We start from the raw sequence: 11262 nt of genomic DNA, 5'->3' as shown, positions 1-11262 counted from the left end.
GTGTGGGATCCCTCATCCATAATCACAATAAAAGCAGAGCCAGTCTTCTTTCCTTGCTCTCTCAGGCCAGTTTCAGACCACTTGGGAGCCTGCATCACTCTCCATACAAAGTCCCAGTATGTGAGTAATAAACCTTTTTATACCCTCTTGGTGCATGCACACATCATCAGCCTTGACATCAAAACCAAATTCTGGATGGGAACCAAAATTGTAAGATGGGTCCATCCTGCCCTGTTCCTGCAAGTTGACCATAACAATCTTGAAAATCTGTATGATTAAATGCACAAAGACGAAAAGAAGGGCATTTCAGGGAAAGAAAATTGCTTACACTAAGACATGGAGGTGGAAATATGAAAACTGTGTTTGCAGGATGATATAATTGAGGCCACACATTTGTATAGATGAGTCAGAAGTATGGGGATAAAACCTGGAGTGGTAGGTAGCGATCATGAATAAGTTTAGAAATATAGAATTTATCTTTTACACATTAAGAAACTACCCAAAAAAATTTAAATGGGGGAGATAATAGAGTCAAATAAGTATTTTAAGATTATCCATCTAGTTATGGAACATAAGATGGGTGGGAGGCATGGAGGTCAAGGGAGAAGAAAACTGTCATATTATTCAAGCATAGAATAGATAGTTGTACTGTCAAAGGGATGTAAAGGAAGGAGAGGAATGATGTAAAAATACAGTGAATTGAGACTTGGCTATAGGGATGTCAGGAAAAGGAGGAGGAAAGAATTAAGGATGGCTAAAAGATATGAAATGACTATGGCAAGAATAAAGTCCACAAGACAAACATCAATCACTAGCTAAATAATCCATTCCTGGCATCTATCTGGATGGCCCATCATAAAATGATTTACATTCAATTTGAGAAACATTTATTGAGTATACATTTATTTAACAAATACTTACTAGCAGGAGGTGCTGAACTAGGGAAGGGTAAAAGAGATAAGTAATGAATAGCCCCTTTCTCTCAAGGAGCTTAAATTCTAGCATGAAGAACCTGTTCTTTATTCAACTAATTATAAAACAATATGATAAATGCTATATTCACTTAAGAAGAGGAATCCTAAATATTCTGAACTGTGAACAATTAACTTTTCCAGCAAGATGAAATTTAAGCTGTGCCTTAGAGAATGATGTAGTTTTACCATGCATAGAGAAGGTGAGAACATGTCAGTAAGGAGAAAACAAGAACAAGAGTCATTCAAGTGAATCATGTATTCAGGCATAAAGCCCAGCCCTCAGACTGGCTTATGTATATGGAGAGGTGTGATGAAGGAGGAAGTGAAACGGTTGACTTGAACCAGATTACAAAAAAAAAAAAAGAATCAATAAATGTAAAGGCAATAGAAAATAATCAAAAGATTTAAATTGGAAAAAAATGATATATCCTGTGTTTCAGAAAACTTGCTCTGGTGTAGATGAAGGATCAAAGCAACACAGAGAGTCTAGATGCAGGAAGACCAACTGAAAGGCTTCTGCAAAATTGTGGAAAGAGATAATGAGGGCCTAAACTAGGTAGCAATGGTGAGGAGAAGAGGAAGTGGAAAGAAAGTATTTAGAAGGGAATCAGAAGGACTTGAAAATAAATTCCTCATGAGAACTGAGTAAAAGGGGCGGGGGACGGGGGGCTGCCAAAACCAACTTCAGTTTTGCAACTTGGGTACTTGCATGTTTGAAGCTGCTCTTAACACAGGAACAAACAAATAAACAAACAAAAAAACAGGGAGGTTTAGAGCAGGGTAAGATGAGATGGTGAGTGCACTTTGGGAAGTACGGAGCTTGAGAAACCTACAAGTGAAAATACCTAGTAGGAAGTTAAAACTAGAAGTCTGGAAAACAGAGCTTTATAAACGACCGCTTACCACTCCTATCACCATAAATAGGTAGTAGTTGAAGCCATTGAACTGGGAGAGAGCCTTAGGGAAAGAATGAAAACCTAGAGAGAGGAGAGGAGTGAGGAGGCAAAAAAATAAATAAATAAAGGGAAAAGGCAGAGGGAGAGGGAAGGGTCATAAGAGGAAACAGAACAGCAAGTCAGCAAAGTAAGGCACAAAAGTGAAGGGTCGGTGAAAGAGACTGGAAAGCCCCATGTGCACACAAATATGTGTACGTGTACACATATACACACAAAGATACATATACACATATATTCATACATTATGTGCATATATGTATGATATACTATTTTTTAATGAAAGACTTAAATATAAAAGTAAATGGTTACCTATAAAAGAGGGAGGAAATAGGATTGAGGAAATAGAAATAAAAGCTACAATTTTTTGGCTATATCTTGTTTTATAGATTTGACTTTGGAAACCTATTAATATCTTACAAATTATAAAACAAAATTATGTTTCAAAAAAGCACTTTTTGAAGTAAAAAAAAATGAACCTATATGTGATGTTTGGCTGCTGGCATAACCATACAGAAATGAATCAATTCGAGTAACTTTAGAGCACAATAATGTGGTTGTTCATACATAGTAGAATAGATTTCAAAAAACAAAAAGCACTACAAAAAAATCTTAAGCTGTTTTCAGTAATCATTTTGTTGGTAAAAATGTTGGTATCAATAGTCTGACATTGTTCTGTATGCTGTGGGGGAAAAGAAATGTGCAAGCATATCATATTCTATTATTTCAGTGACATTGAGAGCCAAGATTCTCAGTATGGAAGAAAGAAAATATAGATGTAAGATCGGATATATTAAGTAAGAGCTTTGCTGCACTGATATTGAGTTCGAAATATCATTATGAGCTCTTAATTTTATCTTAAACAAAAATAAATATTTCCTAGCTCTGCCTATTGAGAAGGCCCACCACTATGATTCAGTACCAATGAATATCCTTGCACCAGGATTTGTCTTCAAATGCTGTTTTTGACTAATGGGAACTAGGGATCCTTAGAGAAATATTTGATTTCAGGTCAGGGGCAAAGAAGATAGAAGTTAATCCTGTAAAATTTTGTCATAACAGATAGCAAGAATGTTATCAAAGACTATAAGAGTGTCAAAGGACTCAGGAATACACTTGACGAGTTTCACCCTGGCCAAAGATGGGAAAATTCAAACATCTTTACCCTACAATATCTGAAGAATTTAAATGAGAAAGTCTCCAGACAAGAAGAACCAAGCAGTGAGGAAGGTAGAGATGCATATTGAGCTAAAAATAGAGGAATTAAGTGACAATCTGTGTTCCAGATGCTGAAATTCTAGCCTTTCTCACTGCCAACCCTAGAGCACAAGCCGCCAGTCTCATAACTCCAGGCGCGAGATGATAGTATCCTTCCTGGAGGAAACGAACCTGAAGAGACAATAGGTACGGACGTGTTGGGAGTTCAGTTAAAAAGCAGTGTGCTCCCAATTGTTTCACAGCACGAGCTTCCAGTTGATTAGCCCTGCATATGCACACAGAGATTCCAAACAGCTTTTTAGTGCCCTATTCTTAACTAGAAATGAACAGACGAGGATTACCAGACATTTGAGAAAAGCCTCCAACACAAAAGATCAAAATTAACCGAGGTGGGGAAGGGGAACACAGACACAATGCAGAGGGCAAAAGAAAATTTCAAAGATACTATAGTTAGTAGTTTCAGAGAAGAAGAAATGATAGCAAAAATAGCAAACCCAACTGGGGGACTGGAAAATAAGATATAAAAGAACGATAAGTTCAAAAACAAAAACAAAGAGATTGGCATTCAAGAAAAATAATAAGAAAAGAGAATCAATCAAGAGATCCAGATTAATTGGAGAGAATATAGAAAATAATAGGAGGAAAATTAGCAAAGAAATAATATAAGAAAAGTTCCTAAGACTAGTTGGACATGAGTCTCCAGATTAAAAAGCCAATGAAATTAGTGAAAGAAATACCTGCATTTTGAAACTTCAAAACACTTAAAGAGATTTTGAAAAGCTATGGGGTATGGAATGAGGGGAGAACAGATTATACCACAGATCACAACAGAAAGTGGCATGAGATTTCTAAATTTAGAAGGCAAGGAAGCAATGCCTCAAAAATTCTGAATGAAAATTATTTTTAGTCTAAAATTCTCTACCCAGTCAAATTCTTATTACATATGAGGATAAAGACTTTTTAAAAATTAATAGACTTTATTTTTAGAGCAGTTTTATGTTTACAGAAAAAAATGAACAGAAATTACAGAGTTCTCATATATATCTCTTCCCCTCCCCTTCCCTACAGACCCCCAACCACACAGATTCCCCTAGTGTTTACCTCTTACATTAATGTAGTACATCTGTTAGAATTTACAAATGAGAACTTATTCAATATTATTAACTAAATCCTACAGTTTACACCAGGGTTAATTCTTTGTGTTGTACATTTTATGGGTTTTGACAAATGTATGATGTCATATAACTGTACAAAGTAGTTACATTACCTAATAATCCCCCATGTTGTATCTAGTTAACCTTCTGTCTCTCCCTCAAACCTTGTCAATCACCAATGTTTTTACTGTCTCTACAATTTTGTCTTTTCCAGAATGTCAAATAGTTGAAATCATATGGTATGTAGCCTTTTTAGACAATTTTTTCATTGAACAGTATGCATTTAAGCTTCCTCCGTGTCTTTCATAGCTTGATCATTTTTTCTTTATTACTAAATAATATTTTATTGGATGGATATTCCACAATTTGTTTATCTACTTGCCTATTGAAGGACATCTTTGTCATTTCCAAGTTTGGATAATTATGAATAAAAATGCTCTAAATATTCATATGCAGGTCTTTGTGTGGACATAAATCTTCAACTCACTTGGGTAAATACCAGCTAGTGTGATGGCTGGATCATACACTAAATGTCTTCCAACATGACTATATCATTTTTTGTCCCCACCAACAATGAATGAGAGTTCTCGCTGCTCCACAACCTCTACAGCATTTGGTGTTGTCACGTTTTGGATTTTGGTCATTCTAATAGGTATGTAGCGGTGTCTCACTATCGTTTTAATTTGCAATTTCTTAATAACATGATGTTGAGTAGGTTTTCATATGTTTATTTGACATCTGTATATCTTCTTTGGTGAGACGTTTATTCAGAACTTTTGCCCATTTTTTAATTGGACTATTTACTATCATGTTGTTGTGTTTTGAGCTCTTTCTATACTTTGGACACAAGTCCTTTATTAGATAAGTGTTTTGCAAATATTTTCTCCTAGTTTGTGGCTTGTATTTTTATTCTCTTATATAATAAAAGACATTTTTAGACGAGAAAAATCTCAGGAAATTAACTTCCTTCACACCTTTTCTTAGGAAAGGATGTGTTCTATCTGAATGAGAGAGAGAACTCAGAAAGAGGAAACATGGAATCCAAAAAACAAGGCCCAACATAAGAACTAGCCTAAAGGAATTTTTAGATTAATGTAAAGAAAAGTCCCAGGATAATCATTGTGAGTAATCCTAGAGCAATGGTCTCCCACTCTGGTAAGTGAAGATAATTGTTAGGGGCACAAGAAGTAAATATCAATTTTTTAAAATTTATTTTTTATGTTGGCCTTCTAAAAATTTTTTGCTTATGATTCATAATGTACTCACTACTTTATCACATAAAAACATATTTTATGAACAAATAAATAATACAAATATTGGAGGTATGTGCTTTAAAAAAAAAAAAAAAAAGATAACACTTTGTCATTTAAAAATTCTACAGGCTCCCAGCCTACGGAGAAACAGTCCAGAATGGAGCAGGAGGTCAGAGGCCTTTGAAAGACATTTTATAGAATAAAATGGAACTGATAAATTATTTGACAGGTTTGACCATATCGAAACTTGTACAGAGAGCTGTTTTACAGAGCTACTGGAAGGTGGGAAGACTTACCACGTGTGAAAAAAATTTAAGCAAATGAACGTGGCAATTATTAATTCCAATTTAAAAAAGTACACAAAGAAGGAAACATAATCATCGCATATTACTTACATCATAGTAAACAATATTCATGAAATTATCATGAAAACACTGAATATGTATTTAGCTAAAAAATAAAATATAACTACATTAAGAAGATTCAAGAAAGAGAAGATAAAAGTAAGCAAAAGTCTTCACTATATGTACCAAACTTGGTAAATGAAGAAATAATAAAATGTTGAAATTTGTTTTAAATATGTAGGTAAATATCAAAAGAAACCGATATACTATATAAGAATTAAAAGTGGTTCCTCTTGAATTAAGGACAAAGCAGGTAAGAAGAATTGTTCTTTTTTATGCCATTTAGTGATATTTCATTTTGTAGAATATTTGCTTGTAATACTTGCATATTATACTTTAATAAAAATTAAAATTATTTTTAAATCTATATTACAAATATACATATTAAATAATAGTTACAATAATAGTTAATGTAGGAAAATGCTCAAAGTAAAATGTGAAATGAAAAAGGGATGATAAAAACTGGTAATGTTTTTAAAGCGATGTATAACTATTTGGATAAATTTTCAAAATTTATCAAATTCCAAATACACAGGTCTTTTGTTAGTATAAAATCTGGATAGAAATACATCAAAATATATTTTCAAAAGTAAATCAAAACTAGTTATGCCTGCATGATAAGCTAATGGCAATTTTAATCTAATTTTGTATCTTTCTACATATATTTTTAACTATCCACAATAAGTTATATTATACTCCTAGGAAGGGGGAGAATGTTTTAAAAACTTTTCTGACCTTCAATTATAATGGAAATTGCTGAACAGCAATCAGGATTTGCACACAACTGATGAGTCCCAGACCACAGCAGCCTGAAGGATACAAACTTGGCAGCACTCAGTGACAATCTTTCTTTTGCTGACTTTCACCTGCCTACCATTTACTAATGGACACTTCTCCTGCCAAGAGCTCCCAGCCACCAGAAATTTCCGGATGTCCCCAAAAGCTATTTCAAATGTGCTCAGGAACTATCCCATGTGGTATCAGTCAAGGCTGCTGCTTTCACTAGGTGATGATCTGCCAGGCATCTCTGCCACCCAGTGAAAGTCCTGGGGCCCTGGAGGAAACAGTACTGGCCTGTGACCTCAGGAGCTGTCAATCCACCAAAGCCTCCCTCTATCCTCGAACGACCTTGAGTTACAATCTGTTTTAAGAGCTATGAAAGAAATTCTACCAAAGCCCCCCGGGGTTTTAGAGAGCTTTAGGAAAAAACAGCTCTTCTGGGATTTCATTTATTTGCTTGTAAACCTAAAGTTTCCACACACTGAAAGAATCAGTGCACGAAACTAGGCCAAAGGAAAACATTACATGAACAGGTGTTCTGCCCTGACTCCTTTAATTCCTGGGGCTTCAGTTGAGCCAGACCTGCCTGCATGACTCCCCTCTTTCTCAAGTCCAGCTCTCTCTGAGTTCTTTCCTTGGGGGGCTCCCTTGGTGTGTCAGTGAAGAGTTTTGTTGGGCCCACCCACAGACCTGTGTAAATAATCAGACATGTCTGACTTCCAAAGGAGAGCACAGAGACGTGCTATCATTTATTCACATTTTACAGATGAGGACACTCAGGCACAGAAAAGTTGAATAAATCTCTCAGGTTCACACAGCTACTGATTGGCAATGCAGGCACAGGATAAGTCTTCTCACCCACTACACTACGCTGGCTTGAGAGCATGGAATAAAGCCTCCACTCTGCGGCAGTTTTCCTGGTTGCAGAGAGACTGCTGCCCTCAAAGACCTTAGTGCCTAGTGATAAGAACAACCAAAACTGCAAATATCTGACAGAAATCGTAAGAATAACCTTATGCGTCCTTCAAGTCCCAATTAAATTACCACTTCCTCCATGTAAGTACCAGCCACCAAATGCAAGGGCTACCTCCTCAGTGAAATCTTCCTGGGCTCCCCTAGTCAGGACTGAATCTCATCTTCTTTTACAGTACCCCAGCACTTCAACTCCAGAGAATGTACCACTGTCTGATTCTCCTCATAGTGTGTGATTCATGGTACTCTCACACTAGAACATGAGCTCTCTGAAAACAGGACTCATCTGTTGCCCTCAATGTTTACTAATGTGCTCATTGCAGCACCTGGCACAGAAGTTCTCAGTGCACTGGCCTTGTGCCGAGCATTTGGTGGGCATGCAACGATTGCTGAATGATACTAAATGGTGAACAATGCCCATTGGGACCTTTCCACAGGAGGCCTTGCAGGATAAAATATTAGGTCGGACTCTGTGAAATTGTCATTTTATAGGCCAAATTGTTCAAACTATTCACGAATCAATTCAATATAAGAAAAATATTCTAAGGGGAATAGCCAATAAACTCTGGAAAGTGTTTCCTTTGAAGGTTTTGAAATCTTTTATAATCTACCTATAATTATTAAATATCATTTTATAAAAATAAACAAGAAGTTCAAATTCTAGACTATAATTCCTCAAATATCCCGAAGCTCCAAAAACAGAGATGAAATTTGATTCCAACAACTTTCTTCAGCCATGAGTCCCTAAGGTCGTATGCGCAAAGCCAATTATTAACAGTTCACCAATAGAGAAAATGGTTTTACTCACTTGAGTATCTCGCAATCTTGCTCTAAAAGCTAGCTGAGAAAAACCCTGTGGTGTCTGGTAAGTTGGGGTTTCTGTGTGCGGTAAATCCCCTACTGTTCCTTGCATGCCCTCTTCTGCTCCCTAGCGCCCTTTAGCAGATAGATCTGCCTGCATATTGGTGTTTGGGAACCAACTTCTGTTTGGAAGGGATGTCAGTAGTAGGGGTTCATCTAATAGATGAGAATGTTCCTCAACTGGCAGTTCTTTAGCCTGGCTCAAGCCTCTGGAACTGCAGACTATAAAGGCAGCTGACAATGTGATTTATCCACATTTCACCTAGTAACGGTATCACTTCTTTGAGCTCCTTTCTGATCTCTGCTTGGAAAAAAGGCCCAAGATGCCTGTCAGACCAAATGATGCCTATCATATAATATTACGTGGGATGAAACTTAAGGCTTTGTGGTCCATTAGCAGGTTTCATTTTCACTCCAGGAAGGTAGTTCAACATTACAACATCTTATCTTGTTCTTTCTTATGTATTTAATATAAAGAGCCTTAAAATTCCCCACTTTCCTCCCTCACGCCCACTGCCCCAGGCATCTAGAAACTATATTATCAGATCTTACAGTCTGAAATAATGTGGTATTAAGAGTGCTGATACATATGTGGTGTGTATTTTTTTTTTTAAATAAAACTACAGCCTGATAAAAAGAAGAAGTTTGCTCTCTAGTGGCTGACTTATAAAAAGCTCTGAAAACCACACAATAAGATACTGTAGAAAAAGGGAAACTTTAACAGCAATATTTGTGGAAGAAGTTCTGAGTAATTATTTTTTTATTGATTTTTAAAATTTTTCCTTACAGTGAAAAACCACATGATAGCATATGTCTTGTGGATACTTTTCTTATTAAAAATTTTCCTATCATTAAGCTAATTTCAATTCGAAATTTGTAGAGTAGCAATTAGGTTTCTGGTGTTTTATTAGCCTATTGTACCTTTAGAAAGCTCTGTGGATCACTTTAATACCACATAATTAATGTTTATTATAGACATGTTGCCCAGTAATATAACATCATTAGAGCTTTTAAAACCATTTTTAGTTCTTTGCAGAAAGATTATATAAATTCAAGAAGAAATAGTATAATTATTAATATGATGATAATTAGTATCATTTTATTACTTCTTTTTCTACAATTCAATTTATAAAAATTTACTATAATATAAATTATAGTGTGCTTCTCTTTTTAAATTGCCTGCCATGTTTTACTTCCTAACTTTATTCCCCCACTAATGTATCTTTGTCTCTCCAAATCCACACTATTCTCCCAATTCTCTCCAGTATCTTTTGTCAGATAACAGGAAAGAATCACCACCACTGGTCCCTGAAGTTAACCACCATCCATGCTTCAAAAAAGGAGAGTTTTACCTAGGTCACTTTCTACCTGCATGGTAATAAATGCTTTAAGGGATTTTCAGATCGGTAAATATTTTTGTCCTCATTTTACCTATGAGGAAGAAATCAAACAGCATAAAGAAGCTTCAACTTTTCAGCAGGTCAGAACTATAGAGGAAGTAAAGTACTAAATAGTGCAGAGAAGAGCATTTTTATGGGGTTGAGGAGCAGGCACAAAGGGACAGTGTGAGGAGGGGTGATTAGAAGGGGAATGATGCAAAAATTATTCTGACTGCTGTGTGAACAAGGACAGAACCAGGGAAATCTCTTGGGATATGATTGAAGTTATGTGCACAATAGAGATAGTAGCATGGACAAAGGCGACAGCAGTGGAGTTGAGAAAATTGAGTGGATTTCTGATATATTCTGAAGGTAGAACTAGATGGTGATGGATTGCAGGTGGAGGTAGGGTATGACTCTTGACGGAGTAACTGGGTAGATGGTGATGTCACTGAAGGGAATTGAAAAGGCTGAGAGAGAAGCATATTGGGGAGGTGAATGGCAGTGGGAATAAAGAGTTCATGGTTCAGTTTGAGATGTTCATTCAAGAGGAGATGTGAAGTAATCTTTTGGAGATATCAAGAGAATATGTCAGGAATGTCTACACAAGTGGATCTCTTGTTAGAAGTCTGGAACTTCAGAAAGAGTTAGGGACTAGTGGTTTAGAAGTCTTCAGGATATAAATGATGTTTAAAGATGAGAGTCTGAAGAAGAGAGTTTGGATAGAGATGACAAAAGGCCTGGGTCTGACCGTAGGGCGTGGACATTTGAAGTAGGGAAGGGAGGGTCAGCCAGGAAGATTTAGCAGAAGTGGTTGAAAGTGGGAAGAAAAGCAGAAGACAGTGAGGCAACTCTGCTGAACAGTAAGGTAAGATGAGGGCACAGAAGTGACCATCGAATTTGGCAACACAAAGGTCACAGGTGACCTTGACAAGAGTTTTCTCAGTGACGTGCTGGGGACAGAAGCCCCTCTTGTTCTTACCCCTCTCAATATAGGCCTAAAAAAATCTCGGTACAAATGTGTAAGATAGAAAGGAACTAGTCATTGGGAAAGAGTGTTCATTTTCTTTTAATTCTTTTAGAATCAAAATGGGCAGGAAAAGAGATTCTTAGATGTTAGAAATGGAGTTGTGTTCCATTTCACAAAGTAAAACTCATTTTCGCCACAGACTAGATGGTAAAGTAGAGGGAAGTTGAGATAAAAGGGAAAATAACACTGAAAAGGTAAATTTGACATAGAAATGCAAGAAAATTCAAGGAAGTGGGAAAGAGAACTAGGAAAAAAAGTACCTTGAGGAAGAAAGAAGATATAAA

Source organism: Rousettus aegyptiacus, unplaced genomic scaffold (genome assembly GCF_014176215.1).
Source record: "Rousettus aegyptiacus isolate mRouAeg1 unplaced genomic scaffold, mRouAeg1.p scaffold_m13_p_1, whole genome shotgun sequence".
Taxonomy (NCBI): Eukaryota; Metazoa; Chordata; class Mammalia; order Chiroptera; family Pteropodidae; genus Rousettus; species Rousettus aegyptiacus.
The sequence above is the reverse complement of the archived record's forward strand: the minus strand, read 5'-3'. Positions refer to the sequence as shown.